General features: G+C 56.6%; 45 non-coding genes across 45 annotated transcripts; all 45 read left to right on the forward strand.

The window, feature by feature from the left end:
- Positions 1–70: 70 nt before the first annotated feature.
- Positions 71–189, forward strand: LOC141120838 (5S ribosomal RNA). Its single transcript, XR_012239988.1, has one exon. It is a non-coding gene; the product is annotated as a 5S ribosomal RNA (ribosomal RNA).
- A 100-nt stretch (positions 190–289) lies between these two features.
- Positions 290–408, forward strand: LOC141120839 (5S ribosomal RNA). Its single transcript, XR_012239989.1, has one exon. It is a non-coding gene; the product is annotated as a 5S ribosomal RNA (ribosomal RNA).
- A 100-nt stretch (positions 409–508) lies between these two features.
- LOC141120841 (5S ribosomal RNA) lies at positions 509–627 on the forward strand. Its single transcript, XR_012239991.1, has one exon. It is a non-coding gene; the product is annotated as a 5S ribosomal RNA (ribosomal RNA).
- Positions 628–726: 99 nt separating this feature from the next.
- LOC141120718 (5S ribosomal RNA) lies at positions 727–845 on the forward strand. The gene has a single exon (XR_012239922.1). It is a non-coding gene; the product is annotated as a 5S ribosomal RNA (ribosomal RNA).
- A 98-nt stretch (positions 846–943) lies between these two features.
- Positions 944–1062, forward strand: LOC141120842 (5S ribosomal RNA). Its single transcript, XR_012239992.1, has one exon. It is a non-coding gene; the product is annotated as a 5S ribosomal RNA (ribosomal RNA).
- Positions 1063–1161: 99 nt separating this feature from the next.
- On the forward strand, positions 1162–1280 carry LOC141120233 (5S ribosomal RNA). The gene has a single exon (XR_012239560.1). It is a non-coding gene; the product is annotated as a 5S ribosomal RNA (ribosomal RNA).
- Positions 1281–1378: 98 nt separating this feature from the next.
- Positions 1379–1497, forward strand: LOC141120235 (5S ribosomal RNA). The gene has a single exon (XR_012239562.1). It is a non-coding gene; the product is annotated as a 5S ribosomal RNA (ribosomal RNA).
- Positions 1498–1596: 99 nt separating this feature from the next.
- Positions 1597–1715, forward strand: LOC141120843 (5S ribosomal RNA). The gene has a single exon (XR_012239993.1). It is a non-coding gene; the product is annotated as a 5S ribosomal RNA (ribosomal RNA).
- A 100-nt stretch (positions 1716–1815) lies between these two features.
- LOC141120844 (5S ribosomal RNA) lies at positions 1816–1934 on the forward strand. The gene has a single exon (XR_012239994.1). It is a non-coding gene; the product is annotated as a 5S ribosomal RNA (ribosomal RNA).
- Positions 1935–2033: 99 nt separating this feature from the next.
- Positions 2034–2152, forward strand: LOC141120516 (5S ribosomal RNA). The gene has a single exon (XR_012239832.1). It is a non-coding gene; the product is annotated as a 5S ribosomal RNA (ribosomal RNA).
- A 99-nt stretch (positions 2153–2251) lies between these two features.
- Positions 2252–2370, forward strand: LOC141120236 (5S ribosomal RNA). Its single transcript, XR_012239564.1, has one exon. It is a non-coding gene; the product is annotated as a 5S ribosomal RNA (ribosomal RNA).
- A 99-nt stretch (positions 2371–2469) lies between these two features.
- On the forward strand, positions 2470–2588 carry LOC141120845 (5S ribosomal RNA). The gene has a single exon (XR_012239995.1). It is a non-coding gene; the product is annotated as a 5S ribosomal RNA (ribosomal RNA).
- Positions 2589–2688: 100 nt separating this feature from the next.
- On the forward strand, positions 2689–2807 carry LOC141120847 (5S ribosomal RNA). The gene has a single exon (XR_012239997.1). It is a non-coding gene; the product is annotated as a 5S ribosomal RNA (ribosomal RNA).
- Positions 2808–2907: 100 nt separating this feature from the next.
- LOC141120849 (5S ribosomal RNA) lies at positions 2908–3026 on the forward strand. Its single transcript, XR_012239998.1, has one exon. It is a non-coding gene; the product is annotated as a 5S ribosomal RNA (ribosomal RNA).
- Positions 3027–3125: 99 nt separating this feature from the next.
- On the forward strand, positions 3126–3244 carry LOC141120850 (5S ribosomal RNA). Its single transcript, XR_012239999.1, has one exon. It is a non-coding gene; the product is annotated as a 5S ribosomal RNA (ribosomal RNA).
- Positions 3245–3342: 98 nt separating this feature from the next.
- LOC141120517 (5S ribosomal RNA) lies at positions 3343–3461 on the forward strand. Its single transcript, XR_012239833.1, has one exon. It is a non-coding gene; the product is annotated as a 5S ribosomal RNA (ribosomal RNA).
- Positions 3462–3560: 99 nt separating this feature from the next.
- LOC141120851 (5S ribosomal RNA) lies at positions 3561–3679 on the forward strand. Its single transcript, XR_012240000.1, has one exon. It is a non-coding gene; the product is annotated as a 5S ribosomal RNA (ribosomal RNA).
- Positions 3680–3779: 100 nt separating this feature from the next.
- LOC141120852 (5S ribosomal RNA) lies at positions 3780–3898 on the forward strand. Its single transcript, XR_012240001.1, has one exon. It is a non-coding gene; the product is annotated as a 5S ribosomal RNA (ribosomal RNA).
- Positions 3899–3998: 100 nt separating this feature from the next.
- LOC141120461 (5S ribosomal RNA) lies at positions 3999–4117 on the forward strand. Its single transcript, XR_012239781.1, has one exon. It is a non-coding gene; the product is annotated as a 5S ribosomal RNA (ribosomal RNA).
- A 99-nt stretch (positions 4118–4216) lies between these two features.
- Positions 4217–4335, forward strand: LOC141120853 (5S ribosomal RNA). Its single transcript, XR_012240002.1, has one exon. It is a non-coding gene; the product is annotated as a 5S ribosomal RNA (ribosomal RNA).
- Positions 4336–4433: 98 nt separating this feature from the next.
- On the forward strand, positions 4434–4552 carry LOC141120854 (5S ribosomal RNA). Its single transcript, XR_012240003.1, has one exon. It is a non-coding gene; the product is annotated as a 5S ribosomal RNA (ribosomal RNA).
- A 99-nt stretch (positions 4553–4651) lies between these two features.
- On the forward strand, positions 4652–4770 carry LOC141119981 (5S ribosomal RNA). The gene has a single exon (XR_012239314.1). It is a non-coding gene; the product is annotated as a 5S ribosomal RNA (ribosomal RNA).
- Positions 4771–4868: 98 nt separating this feature from the next.
- LOC141120237 (5S ribosomal RNA) lies at positions 4869–4987 on the forward strand. The gene has a single exon (XR_012239565.1). It is a non-coding gene; the product is annotated as a 5S ribosomal RNA (ribosomal RNA).
- A 99-nt stretch (positions 4988–5086) lies between these two features.
- Positions 5087–5205, forward strand: LOC141120855 (5S ribosomal RNA). Its single transcript, XR_012240004.1, has one exon. It is a non-coding gene; the product is annotated as a 5S ribosomal RNA (ribosomal RNA).
- Positions 5206–5305: 100 nt separating this feature from the next.
- Positions 5306–5424, forward strand: LOC141120856 (5S ribosomal RNA). Its single transcript, XR_012240005.1, has one exon. It is a non-coding gene; the product is annotated as a 5S ribosomal RNA (ribosomal RNA).
- A 100-nt stretch (positions 5425–5524) lies between these two features.
- On the forward strand, positions 5525–5643 carry LOC141120857 (5S ribosomal RNA). The gene has a single exon (XR_012240006.1). It is a non-coding gene; the product is annotated as a 5S ribosomal RNA (ribosomal RNA).
- A 99-nt stretch (positions 5644–5742) lies between these two features.
- On the forward strand, positions 5743–5861 carry LOC141120859 (5S ribosomal RNA). The gene has a single exon (XR_012240008.1). It is a non-coding gene; the product is annotated as a 5S ribosomal RNA (ribosomal RNA).
- A 98-nt stretch (positions 5862–5959) lies between these two features.
- LOC141120238 (5S ribosomal RNA) lies at positions 5960–6078 on the forward strand. The gene has a single exon (XR_012239566.1). It is a non-coding gene; the product is annotated as a 5S ribosomal RNA (ribosomal RNA).
- Positions 6079–6177: 99 nt separating this feature from the next.
- On the forward strand, positions 6178–6296 carry LOC141120860 (5S ribosomal RNA). Its single transcript, XR_012240009.1, has one exon. It is a non-coding gene; the product is annotated as a 5S ribosomal RNA (ribosomal RNA).
- A 100-nt stretch (positions 6297–6396) lies between these two features.
- LOC141120262 (5S ribosomal RNA) lies at positions 6397–6515 on the forward strand. Its single transcript, XR_012239587.1, has one exon. It is a non-coding gene; the product is annotated as a 5S ribosomal RNA (ribosomal RNA).
- A 98-nt stretch (positions 6516–6613) lies between these two features.
- Positions 6614–6732, forward strand: LOC141120239 (5S ribosomal RNA). The gene has a single exon (XR_012239567.1). It is a non-coding gene; the product is annotated as a 5S ribosomal RNA (ribosomal RNA).
- Positions 6733–6831: 99 nt separating this feature from the next.
- LOC141120861 (5S ribosomal RNA) lies at positions 6832–6950 on the forward strand. The gene has a single exon (XR_012240010.1). It is a non-coding gene; the product is annotated as a 5S ribosomal RNA (ribosomal RNA).
- Positions 6951–7050: 100 nt separating this feature from the next.
- LOC141120862 (5S ribosomal RNA) lies at positions 7051–7169 on the forward strand. Its single transcript, XR_012240011.1, has one exon. It is a non-coding gene; the product is annotated as a 5S ribosomal RNA (ribosomal RNA).
- A 100-nt stretch (positions 7170–7269) lies between these two features.
- On the forward strand, positions 7270–7388 carry LOC141120330 (5S ribosomal RNA). Its single transcript, XR_012239654.1, has one exon. It is a non-coding gene; the product is annotated as a 5S ribosomal RNA (ribosomal RNA).
- A 100-nt stretch (positions 7389–7488) lies between these two features.
- Positions 7489–7607, forward strand: LOC141120863 (5S ribosomal RNA). Its single transcript, XR_012240012.1, has one exon. It is a non-coding gene; the product is annotated as a 5S ribosomal RNA (ribosomal RNA).
- Positions 7608–7706: 99 nt separating this feature from the next.
- Positions 7707–7825, forward strand: LOC141120865 (5S ribosomal RNA). The gene has a single exon (XR_012240013.1). It is a non-coding gene; the product is annotated as a 5S ribosomal RNA (ribosomal RNA).
- A 98-nt stretch (positions 7826–7923) lies between these two features.
- LOC141120866 (5S ribosomal RNA) lies at positions 7924–8042 on the forward strand. Its single transcript, XR_012240014.1, has one exon. It is a non-coding gene; the product is annotated as a 5S ribosomal RNA (ribosomal RNA).
- A 99-nt stretch (positions 8043–8141) lies between these two features.
- On the forward strand, positions 8142–8260 carry LOC141120867 (5S ribosomal RNA). Its single transcript, XR_012240015.1, has one exon. It is a non-coding gene; the product is annotated as a 5S ribosomal RNA (ribosomal RNA).
- Positions 8261–8360: 100 nt separating this feature from the next.
- LOC141120868 (5S ribosomal RNA) lies at positions 8361–8479 on the forward strand. Its single transcript, XR_012240016.1, has one exon. It is a non-coding gene; the product is annotated as a 5S ribosomal RNA (ribosomal RNA).
- Positions 8480–8579: 100 nt separating this feature from the next.
- Positions 8580–8698, forward strand: LOC141120168 (5S ribosomal RNA). The gene has a single exon (XR_012239495.1). It is a non-coding gene; the product is annotated as a 5S ribosomal RNA (ribosomal RNA).
- Positions 8699–8789: 91 nt separating this feature from the next.
- On the forward strand, positions 8790–8908 carry LOC141120869 (5S ribosomal RNA). The gene has a single exon (XR_012240017.1). It is a non-coding gene; the product is annotated as a 5S ribosomal RNA (ribosomal RNA).
- A 98-nt stretch (positions 8909–9006) lies between these two features.
- On the forward strand, positions 9007–9125 carry LOC141120871 (5S ribosomal RNA). Its single transcript, XR_012240019.1, has one exon. It is a non-coding gene; the product is annotated as a 5S ribosomal RNA (ribosomal RNA).
- Positions 9126–9224: 99 nt separating this feature from the next.
- Positions 9225–9343, forward strand: LOC141120872 (5S ribosomal RNA). The gene has a single exon (XR_012240020.1). It is a non-coding gene; the product is annotated as a 5S ribosomal RNA (ribosomal RNA).
- Positions 9344–9443: 100 nt separating this feature from the next.
- LOC141120873 (5S ribosomal RNA) lies at positions 9444–9562 on the forward strand. Its single transcript, XR_012240021.1, has one exon. It is a non-coding gene; the product is annotated as a 5S ribosomal RNA (ribosomal RNA).
- A 100-nt stretch (positions 9563–9662) lies between these two features.
- LOC141120302 (5S ribosomal RNA) lies at positions 9663–9781 on the forward strand. Its single transcript, XR_012239626.1, has one exon. It is a non-coding gene; the product is annotated as a 5S ribosomal RNA (ribosomal RNA).
- The last annotated feature ends 98 nt before the right edge of the window (positions 9782–9879 follow it).

The raw sequence follows: 9879 nt of genomic DNA on the forward strand, positions 1-9879 counted from the left end.
CCTGTTTTTTTCCTCGTTTCCCATCTTGGCGCCGCCAAGGTCAAGAGGGTTGAGCGTGCCGTTAGAGATCGCCTACGGCCACATCACCCTGAAAGCGCCCGATCTCGTCTGATCTCGGAGGCTAAGCAGGGTCGGGCCTGGTTAGTACCTGGATGGGAGACCGCCTGGGAATACCAGGTGCCGTAGGCTTCTTTTTTTTGGGGGAGTTCTGGACTTGCCCTGTTTTTTTTCCTCGTTTCCCATCTTGGCGCCGCCAAGGTCAAGAGGGTTGAGCGTGCCGTTAGAGATCGCCTACGGCCACATCACCCTGAAAGCGCCCGATCTCGTCTGATCTCGGAGGCTAAGCAGGGTCGGGCCTGGTTAGTACCTGGATGGGAGACCGCCTGGGAATACCAGGTGCCGTAGGCTTCTTTTTTTGGGGGGCGTTCTGGACTTGCCCTGTTTTTTTTCCTCGTTTCCCATCTTGGCGCCGCCAAGGTCAAGAGGGTTGAGCGTGCCATTAGAGATCGCCTACGGCCACATCACCCTGAAAGCGCCCGATCTCGTCTGATCTCGGAGGCTAAGCAGGGTCGGGCCTGGTTAGTACCTGGATGGGAGACCGCCTGGGAATACCAGGTGCCGTAGGCTTCTTTTTTTCTTGGATTTCTGGACTTGCCCTGTTTTTTTTCCTCGTTTCCCATCTTGGCGCCGCCAAGGTCAAGAGGGTTGAGCGTGCCGTTAGAGATCGCCTACGGCCACATCACCCTGAAAGCGCCCGATCTCATCTGATCTCGGAGGCTAAGCAGGGTCGGGCCTGGTTAGTACCTGGATGGGAGACCGCCTGGGAATACCAGGTGCCGTAGGCTTCTTTTTTTCTTGGAGTTCTGGACTTGCCCTGTTTTTTTCCTCGTTTCCCATCTTGGTGCCGCCAAAGTCAAGAGGGTTGAGCGTGCCGTAAGAGATCGCCTACGGCCACATCACCCTGAAAGCGCCCGATCTCGTCTGATCTCGGAGGCTAAGCAGGGTCGGGCCTGGTTAGTACCTGGATGGGAGACCGCCTGGGAATACCAGGTGCCGTAGGCTTCTTTTTTTCTTGGATTTCTGGACTTGCCCTGTTTTTTTTCCTCGTTTCCCATCTTGGCACCGCCAAGGTCAAGAGGGTTGAGCGTGCCGTTAGAGATCGCCTACGGCCACATCACCCTGAAAGCGCCCGATCTCGTCTGATCTTGGAGGCTAAGCAGGGTCGGGCCTGGTTAGTACCTGGATGGGAGACCGCCTGGGAATACCAGGTGCCGTAGGCTTCTTTTTTTCTTGGAGTTCTGGACTTGCCCTGTTTTTTTCCTCGTTTCCCATGTTGGTGCCGCCAAAGTCAAGAGGGTTGAGCGTGCCGTAAGAGATCGCCTACGGCCACATCACCCTGAAAGCGCCCGATCTCGTCTGATCTTGGAGGCTAAGCAGGGTCGGGCCTGGTTAGTACCTGGATGGGAGACCGCCTGGGAATACCAGGTGCCGTAGGCTTCTTTTTTTTGGGGGAGTTCTGGACTTGCCCTGTTTTTTTCCTCGTTTCCCATCTTGGCGCCGCCAAGGTCAAGAGGGTTGAGCGTGCCGTTAGAGATCGCCTACGGCCACATCACCCTGAAAGCGCCCGATCTCGTCTGATCTCGGAGGCTAAGCAGGGTCGGGCCTGGTTAGTACCTGGATGGGAGACCGCCTGGGAATACCAGGTGCCGTAGGCTTCTTTTTTTGGGGGGCGTTCTGGACTTGCCCTGTTTTTTTTCCTCGTTTCCCATCTTGGCGCCGCCAAGGTCAAGAGGGTTGAGCGTGCCGTTAGAGATCGCCTACGGCCACATCACCCTGAAAGCGCCCGATCTCGTCTGATCTCGGAGGCTAAGCAGGGTCGGGCCTGGTTAGTACCTGGATGGGAGACCGCCTGGGAATACCAGGTGCCGTAGGCTTCTTTTTTTCTTGGATTTCTGGACTTGCCCTGTTTTTTTTCCTCGTTTCCCATCTTGGCGCCGCCAAGGTCAAGAGGGTTGAGCGTGCCGTAAGAGATCGCCTACGACCACATCACCCTGAAAGCGCCCGATCTCGTCTGATCTTGGAGGCTAAGCAGGGTCGGGCCTGGTTAGTACCTGGATGGGAGACCGCCTGGGAATACCAGGTGCCGTAGGCTTCTTTTTTTTGGGGGAGTTCTGGACTTGCCCTGTTTTTTTCCTCGTTTCCCATCTTGGCGCCGCCAAGGTCAAGAGGGTTGAGCGTGCCGTTAGAGATCGCCTACGGCCACATCACCCTGAAAGCGCCCGATCTCGTCTGATCTTGGAGGCTAAGCAGGGTCGGGCCTGGTTAGTACCTGGATGGGAGACCGCCTGGGAATACCAGGTGCCGTAGGCTTCTTTTTTTTGGGGGAGTTCTGGACTTGCCCTTTTTTTTTCCTCGTTTCCCATCTTGGCGCCGCCAAGGTCAAGAGGGTTGAGCGTGCCGTTAGAGATCGCCTACGGCCACATCACCCTGAAAGCGCCCGATCTCGTCTGATCTCGGAGGCTAAGCAGGGTCGGGCCTGGTTAGTACCTGGATGGGAGACCGCCTGGGAATACCAGGTGCCGTAGGCTTCTTTTTTTTGGGGGAGTTCTGGACTTGCCCTGTTTTTTTTCCTCGTTTCCCATCTTGGCGCCGCCAAGGTCAAGAGGGTTGAGCGTGCCGTTAGAGATCGCCTACGGCCACATCACCCTGAAAGCGCCCGATCTCGTCTGATCTCGGAGGCTAAGCAGGGTCGGGCCTGGTTAGTACCTGGATGGGAGACCGCCTGGGAATACCAGGTGCCGTAGGCTTCTTTTTTTGGGGGGCGTTCTGGACTTGCCCTGTTTTTTTTCCTCGTTTCCCATCTTGGCGCCGCCAAGGTCAAGAGGGTTGAGCGTGCCGTTAGAGATCGCCTACGGCCACATCACCCTGAAAGCGCCCGATCTCGTCTGATCTCGGAGGCTAAGCAGGGTCGGGCCTGGTTAGTACCTGGATGGGAGACCGCCTGGGAATACCAGGTGCCGTAGGCTTCTTTTTTTCTTGGATTTCTGGACTTGCCCTGTTTTTTTTCCTCGTTTCCCATCTTGGCGCCGCCAAGGTCAAGAGGGTTGAGCGTGCCATTAGAGATCGCCTACGGCCACATCACCCTGAAAGCGCCCGATCTCGTCTGATCTCGGAGGCTAAGCAGGGTCGGGCCTGGTTAGTACCTGGATGGGAGACCGCCTGGGAATACCAGGTGCCGTAGGCTTCTTTTTTTCTTGGAGTTCTGGACTTGCCCTGTTTTTTTCCTCGTTTCCCATCTTGGTGCCGCCAAAGTCAAGAGGGTTGAGCGTGCCGTAAGAGATCGCCTACGACCACATCACCCTGAAAGCGCCCGATCTCGTCTGATCTTGGAGGCTAAGCAGGGTCGGGCCTGGTTAGTACCTGGATGGGAGACCGCCTGGGAATACCAGGTGCCGTAGGCTTTTTTTTTTTGGGGGAGTTCTGGACTTGCCCTGTTTTTTTCCTCGTTTCCCATCTTGGCGCCGCCAAGGTCAAGAGGGTTGAGCGTGCCGTTAGAGATCGCCTACGGCCACATCACCCTGAAAGCGCCCGATCTCGTCTGATCTCGGAGGCTAAGCAGGGTCGGGCCTGGTTAGTACCTGGATGGGAGACCGCCTGGGAATACCAGGTGCCGTAGGCTTCTTTTTTTTGGGGGAGTTCTGGACTTGCCCTGTTTTTTTTCCTCGTTTCCCATCTTGGCGCCGCCAAGGTCAAGAGGGTTGAGCGTGCCGTTAGAGATCGCCTACGGCCACATCACCCTGAAAGCGCCCGATCTCGTCTGATCTCGGAGGCTAAGCAGGGTCGGGCCTGGTTAGTACCTGGATGGGAGACCGCCTGGGAATACCAGGTGCCGTAGGCTTCTTTTTTTGGGGGGCGTTCTGGACTTGCCCTGTTTTTTTTCCTCGTTTCCCATCTTGGCGCCGCCAAGGTCAAGAGGGTTGAGCGTGCGGTTAGAGATCGCCTACAGCCACATCACCCTGAAAGCGCCCGATCTCGTCTGATCTCGGAGGCTAAGCAGGGTCGGGCCTGATTAGTACCTGGATGGGAGACCGCCTGGGAATACCAGGTGCCGTAGGCTTCTTTTTTTCTTGGATTTCTGGACTTGCCCTGTTTTTTTTCCTCGTTTCCCATCTTGGCGCCGCCAAGGTCAAGAGGGTTGAGCGTGCCGTTAGAGATCGCCTACGGCCACATCACCCTGAAAGCGCCCGATCTCGTCTGATCTCGGAGGCTAAGCAGGGTCGGGCCTGGTTAGTACCTGGATGGGAGACCGCCTGGGAATACCAGGTGCCGTAGGCTTCTTTTTTTCTTGGAGTTCTGGACTTGCCCTGTTTTTTTCCTCGTTTCCCATCTTGGTGCCGCCAAAGTCAAGAGGGTTGAGCGTGCCGTAAGAGATCGCCTACGGCCACATCACCCTGAAAGCGCCCGATCTCGTCTGATCTCGGAGGCTAAGCAGGGTCGGGCCTGGTTAGTACCTGGATGGGAGACCGCCTGGGAATACCAGGTGCCGTAGGCTTCTTTTTTTCTTGGATTTCTGGACTTGCCCTGTTTTTTTTCCTCGTTTCCCATCTTGGCGCCGCCAAGGTCAAGAGGGTTGAGCGTGCCGTTAGAGATCGCCTACGGCCACATCACCCTGAAAGCGCCCGATCTCGTCTGATCTCGGAGGCTAAGCAGGGTCGGGCCTGGTTAGTACCTGGATGGGAGACCGCCTGGGAATGCCAGGTGCCGTAGGCTTCTTTTTTTCTTGGAGTTCTGGACTTGCCCTGTTTTTTTCCTCGTTTCCCATCTTGGTGCCGCCAAAGTCAAGAGGGTTGAGCGTGCCGTAAGAGATCGCCTACGGCCACATCACCCTGAAAGCGCCCGATCTCGTCTGATCTTGGAGGCTAAGCAGGGTCGGGCCTGGTTAGTACCTGGATGGGAGACCGCCTGGGAATACCAGGTGCCGTAGGCTTCTTTTTTTTGGGGGAGTTCTGGACTTGCCCTGTTTTTTTCCTCGTTTCCCATCTTGGCGCCGCCAAGGTCAAGAGGGTTGAGCGTGCCGTTAGAGATCGCCTACGGCCACATCACCCTGAAAGCGCCCGATCTCGTCTGATCTCGGAGGCTAAGCAGGGTCGGGCCTGGTTAGTACCTGGATGGGAGACCGCCTGGGAATACCAGGTGCCGTAGGCTTCTTTTTTTTGGGGGAGTTCTGGACTTGCCCTGTTTTTTTTCCTCGTTTCCCATCTTGGCGCCGCCAAGGTCAAGAGGGTTGAGCGTGCCGTTAGAGATCGCCTACGGCCACATCACCCTGAAAGCGCCCGATCTCGTCTGATCTCGGAGGCTAAGCAGGGTCGGGCCTGGTTAGTACCTGGATGGGAGACCGCCTGGGAATACCAGGTGCCGTAGGCTTCTTTTTTTGGGGGGCGTTCTGGACTTGCCCTGTTTTTTTTCCTCGTTTCCCATCTTGGCGCCGCCAAGGTCAAGAGGGTTGAGCGTGCCGTTAGAGATCGCCTACGGCCACATCACCCTGAAAGCGCCCGATCTCGTCTGATCTCGGAGGCTAAGCAGGGTCGGGCCTGGTTAGTACCTGGATGGGAGACCGCCTGGGAATACCAGGTGCCGTAGGCTTCTTTTTTTCTTGGATTTCTGGACTTGCCCTGTTTTTTTTCCTCGTTTCCCATCTTGGCGCCGCCAAGGTCAAGAGGGTTGAGCGTGCCGTTAGAGATCGCCTACGGCCACATCACCCTGAAAGCGCCCGATCTCGTCTGATCTCGGAGGCTAAGCAGGGTCGGGCCTGGTTAGTACCTGGATGGGAGACCGCCTGGGAATACCAGGTGCCGTAGGCTTCTTTTTTTCTTGGAGTTCTGGACTTGCCCTGTTTTTTTCCTCGTTTCCCATCTTGGTGCCGCCAAAGTCAAGAGGGTTGAGCGTGCCGTAAGAGATCGCCTACGGCCACATCACCCTGAAAGCGCCCGATCTCGTCTGATCTTGGAGGCTAAGCAGGGTCGGGCCTGGTTAGTACCTGGATGGGAGACCGCCTGGGAATACCAGGTGCCGTAGGCTTCTTTTTTTTGGGGGAGTTCTGGACTTGCCCTGTTTTTTTCCTCGTTTCCCATCTTGGCGCCGCCAAGGTCAAGAGGGTTGAGCGTGCCGTTAGAGATCGCCTACGGCCACATCACCCTGAAAGCGCCCGATCTCGTCTGATCTCGGAGGCTAAGCAGGGTCGGGCCTGGTTAGTACCTGGATGGGAGACCGCCTGGGAATACCAGGTGCCGTAGGCTTCTTTTTTTTGGGGGAGTTCTGGACTTGCCCTGTTTTTTTTCCTCGTTTCCCATCTTGGCGCCGCCAAGGTCAAGAGGGTTGAGCGTGCCGTTAGAGATCGCCTACGGCCACATCACCCTGAAAGCGCCCGATCTCGTCTGATTTCGGAGGCTAAGCAGGGTCGGGCCTGGTTAGTACCTGGATGGGAGACCGCCTGGGAATACCAGGTGCCGTAGGCTTCTTTTTTTCTTGGAGTTCTGGACTTGCCCTGTTTTTTTCCTCGTTTCCCATCTTGGTGCCGCCAAAGTCAAGAGGGTTGAGCGTGCCGTAAGAGATTGCCTACGGCCACATCACCCTGAAAGCGCCCGATCTCGTCTGATCTTGGAGGCTAAGCAGGGTCGGGCCTGGTTAGTACCTGGATGGGAGACCGCCTGGGAATACCAGGTGCCGTAGGCTTCTTTTTTTTGGGGGAGTTCTGGACTTGCCCTGTTTTTTTCCTCGTTTCCCATCTTGGCGCCGCCAAGGTCAAGAGGGTTGAGCGTGCCGTTAGAGATTGCCTACGGCCACATCACCCTGAAAGCGCCCGATCTCGTCTGATCTCGGAGGCTAAGCAGGGTCGGGCCTGGTTAGTACCTGGATGGGAGACCGCCTGGGAATACCAGGTGCCGTAGGCTTCTTTTTTTTGGGGGAGTTCTGGACTTGCCCTGTTTTTTTTCCTCGTTTCCCATCTTGGCGCCGCCAAGGTCAAGAGGGTTGAGCGTGCCGTAAGAGATCGCCTACGGCCACATCACCCTGAAAGCGCCCGATCTCGTCTGATCTCGGAGGCTAAGCAGGGTCGGGCCTGGTTAGTACCTGGATGGGAGACCGCCTGGGAATACCAGGTGCCGTAGGCTTCTTTTTTTGGGGGGCGTTCTGGACTTGCCCTGTTTTTTTTCCTCGTTTCCCATCTTGGCGCCGCCAAGGTCAAGAGGGTTGAGCGTGCCGTTAGAGATCGCCTACGGCCACATCACCCTGAAAGCGCCCGATCTCGTCTGATCTCGGAGGCTAAGCAGGGTCGGGCCTGGTTAGTACCTGGATAGGAGACCGCCTGGGAATACCAGGTGCCGTAGGCTTCTTTTTTTGGGGGGCGTTCTGGACTTGCCCTGTTTTTTTTCCTCGTTTCCCATCTTGGCGCCGCCAAGGTCAAGAGGGTTGAGCGTGCCGTTAGAGATCGCCTACGGCCACATCACCCTGAAAGCGCCCGATCTCGTCTGATCTCGGAGGCTAAGCAGGGTCGGGCCTGGTTAGTACCTGGATGGGAGACCGCCTGGGAATACCAGGTGCCGTAGGCTTCTTTTTTTCTTGGATTTCTGGACTTGCCCTGTTTTTTTTCCTCGTTTCCCATCTTGGCGCCGCCAAGGTCAAGAGGGTTGAGCGTGCCGTTAGAGATCGCCTACGGCCACATCACCCTGAAAGCGCCCGATCTCGTCTGATCTCGGAGGCTAAGCAGGGTCGGGCCTGGTTAGTACCTGGATGGGAGACCGCCTGGGAATACCAGGTGCCGTAGGCTTCTTTTTTTCTTGGAGTTCTGGACATGCCCTGTTTTTTTCCTCGTTTCCCATCTTGGTGCCGCCAAAGTCAAGAGGGTTGAGCGTGCCGTAAGAGATCGCCTACGGCCACATCACCCTGAAAGCGCCCGATCTCGTCTGATCTCGGAGGCTAAGCAGGGTCGGGCCTGGTTAGTACCTGGATGGGAGACCGCCTGGGAATACCAGGTGCCGTAGGCTTCTTTTTTTTGGGGGAGTTCTGGACTTGCCCTGTTTTTTTCCTCGTTTCCCATCTTGGCGCCGCCAAGGTCAAGAGGGTTGAGCGTGCCGTTAGAGATCGCCTACGGCCACATCACCCTGAAAGCGCCCGATCTCGTCTGATCTCGGAGGCTAAGCAGGGTCGGGCCTGGTTAGTACCTGGATGGGAGACCGCCTGGGAATACCAGGTGCCGTAGGCTTCTTTTTTTTGGGGGAGTTCTGGACTTGCCCTGTTTTTTTTCCTCGTTTCCCATCTTGGCGCCGCCAAGGTCAAGAGGGTTGAGCGTGCCGTTAGAGATCGCCTACGGCCACATCACCCTGAAAGCGCCCGATCTCGTCTGATCTCGGAGGCTAAGCAGGGTCGGGCCTGGTTAGTACCTGGATGGGAGACCGCCTGGGAATACCAGGTGCCGTAGGCTTCTTTTTTTGGGGGGCGTTCTGGACTTGCCCTGTTTTTTTTCCTCGTTTCCCATCTTGGCGCCGCCAAGGTCAAGAGGGTTGAGCGTGCCGTTAGAGATCGCCTACGGCCACATCACCCTGAAAGCGCCCGATCTCGTCTGATCTCGGAGGCTAAGCAGGGTCGGGCCTGGTTAGTACCTGGATGGGAGACTGCCTGGGAATACCAGGTGCCGTAGGCTTCTTGGATTTCTGGACTTGCCCTGTTTTTTTTCCTCGTTTCCCATCTTGGCGCCGCCAAGGTCAAGAGGGTTGAGCGTGCCGTTAGAGATCGCCTACGGCCACATCACCCTGAAAGCGCCCGATCTCGTCTGATCTCGGAGGCTAAGCAGGGTCGGGCCTGGTTAGTACCTGGATGGGAGACCGCCTGGGAATACCAGGTGCCGTAGGCTTCTTTTTTTCTTGGAGTTCTGGACTTGCCCTGTTTTTTTCCTCGTTTCCCATCTTGGTGCCGCCAAAGTCAAGAGGGTTGAGCGTGCTGTAAGAGATCGCCTACGGCCACATCACCCTGAAAGCGCCCGATCTCGTCTGATCTCGGAGGCTAAGCAGGGTCGGGCCTGGTTAGTACCTGGATGGGAGACCGCCTGGGAATACCAGGTGCCGTAGGCTTCTTTTTTTTGGGGGAGTTCTGGACTTGCCCTGTTTTTTTCCTCGTTTCCCATCTTGGCGCCGCCAAGGTCAAGAGGGTTGAGCGTGCCGTTAGAGATCGCCTACGGCCACATCACCCTGAAAGCGCCCGATCTCGTCTGATCTCGGAGGCTAAGCAGGGTCGGGCCTGGTTAGTACCTGGATGGGAGACCGCCTGGGAATACCAGGTGCCGTAGGCTTCTTTTTTTTGGGGGAGTTCTGGACTTGCCCTGTTTTTTTTCCTCGTTTCCCATCTTGGCGCCGCCAAGGTCAAGAGGGTTGAGCGTGCCGTTAGAGATCGCCTACGGCCACATCACCCTGAAAGCGCCCGATCTCGTCTGATCTCGGAGGCTAAGCAGGGTCGGGCCTGGTTAGTACCTGGATGGGAGACCGCCTGGGAATACCAGGTGCCGTAGGCTTCTTTTTTTGGGGGGCGTTCTGGACTTGCCCTGTTTTTTTTCCTCGTTTCCCATCTTGGCGCCGCCAAGGTCAAGAGGGTTGAGCGTGCCGTTAGAGATCGCCTACGGCCACATCACCCTGAAAGCGCCCGATCTCGTCTGATCTCGGAGGCTAAGCAGGGTCGGGCCTGGTTAGTACCTGGATGGGAGACCGCCTGGAAATACCAGGTGCCGTAGGCTTCTTTTTTTCTTGGATTTCTGGACTTGCCCTGTTTTTTTTCCTCGTTTCCCATCTTGGCGCCGCCAAGGTCAAGAGGGTTGAGCGTGCCGTTAGAGAT

Source organism: Aquarana catesbeiana, linkage group LG13, assembly GCF_042186555.1.
Source record: "Aquarana catesbeiana isolate 2022-GZ linkage group LG13, ASM4218655v1, whole genome shotgun sequence".
Lineage (NCBI taxonomy): Eukaryota > Metazoa > Chordata > Amphibia > Anura > Ranidae > Aquarana > Aquarana catesbeiana.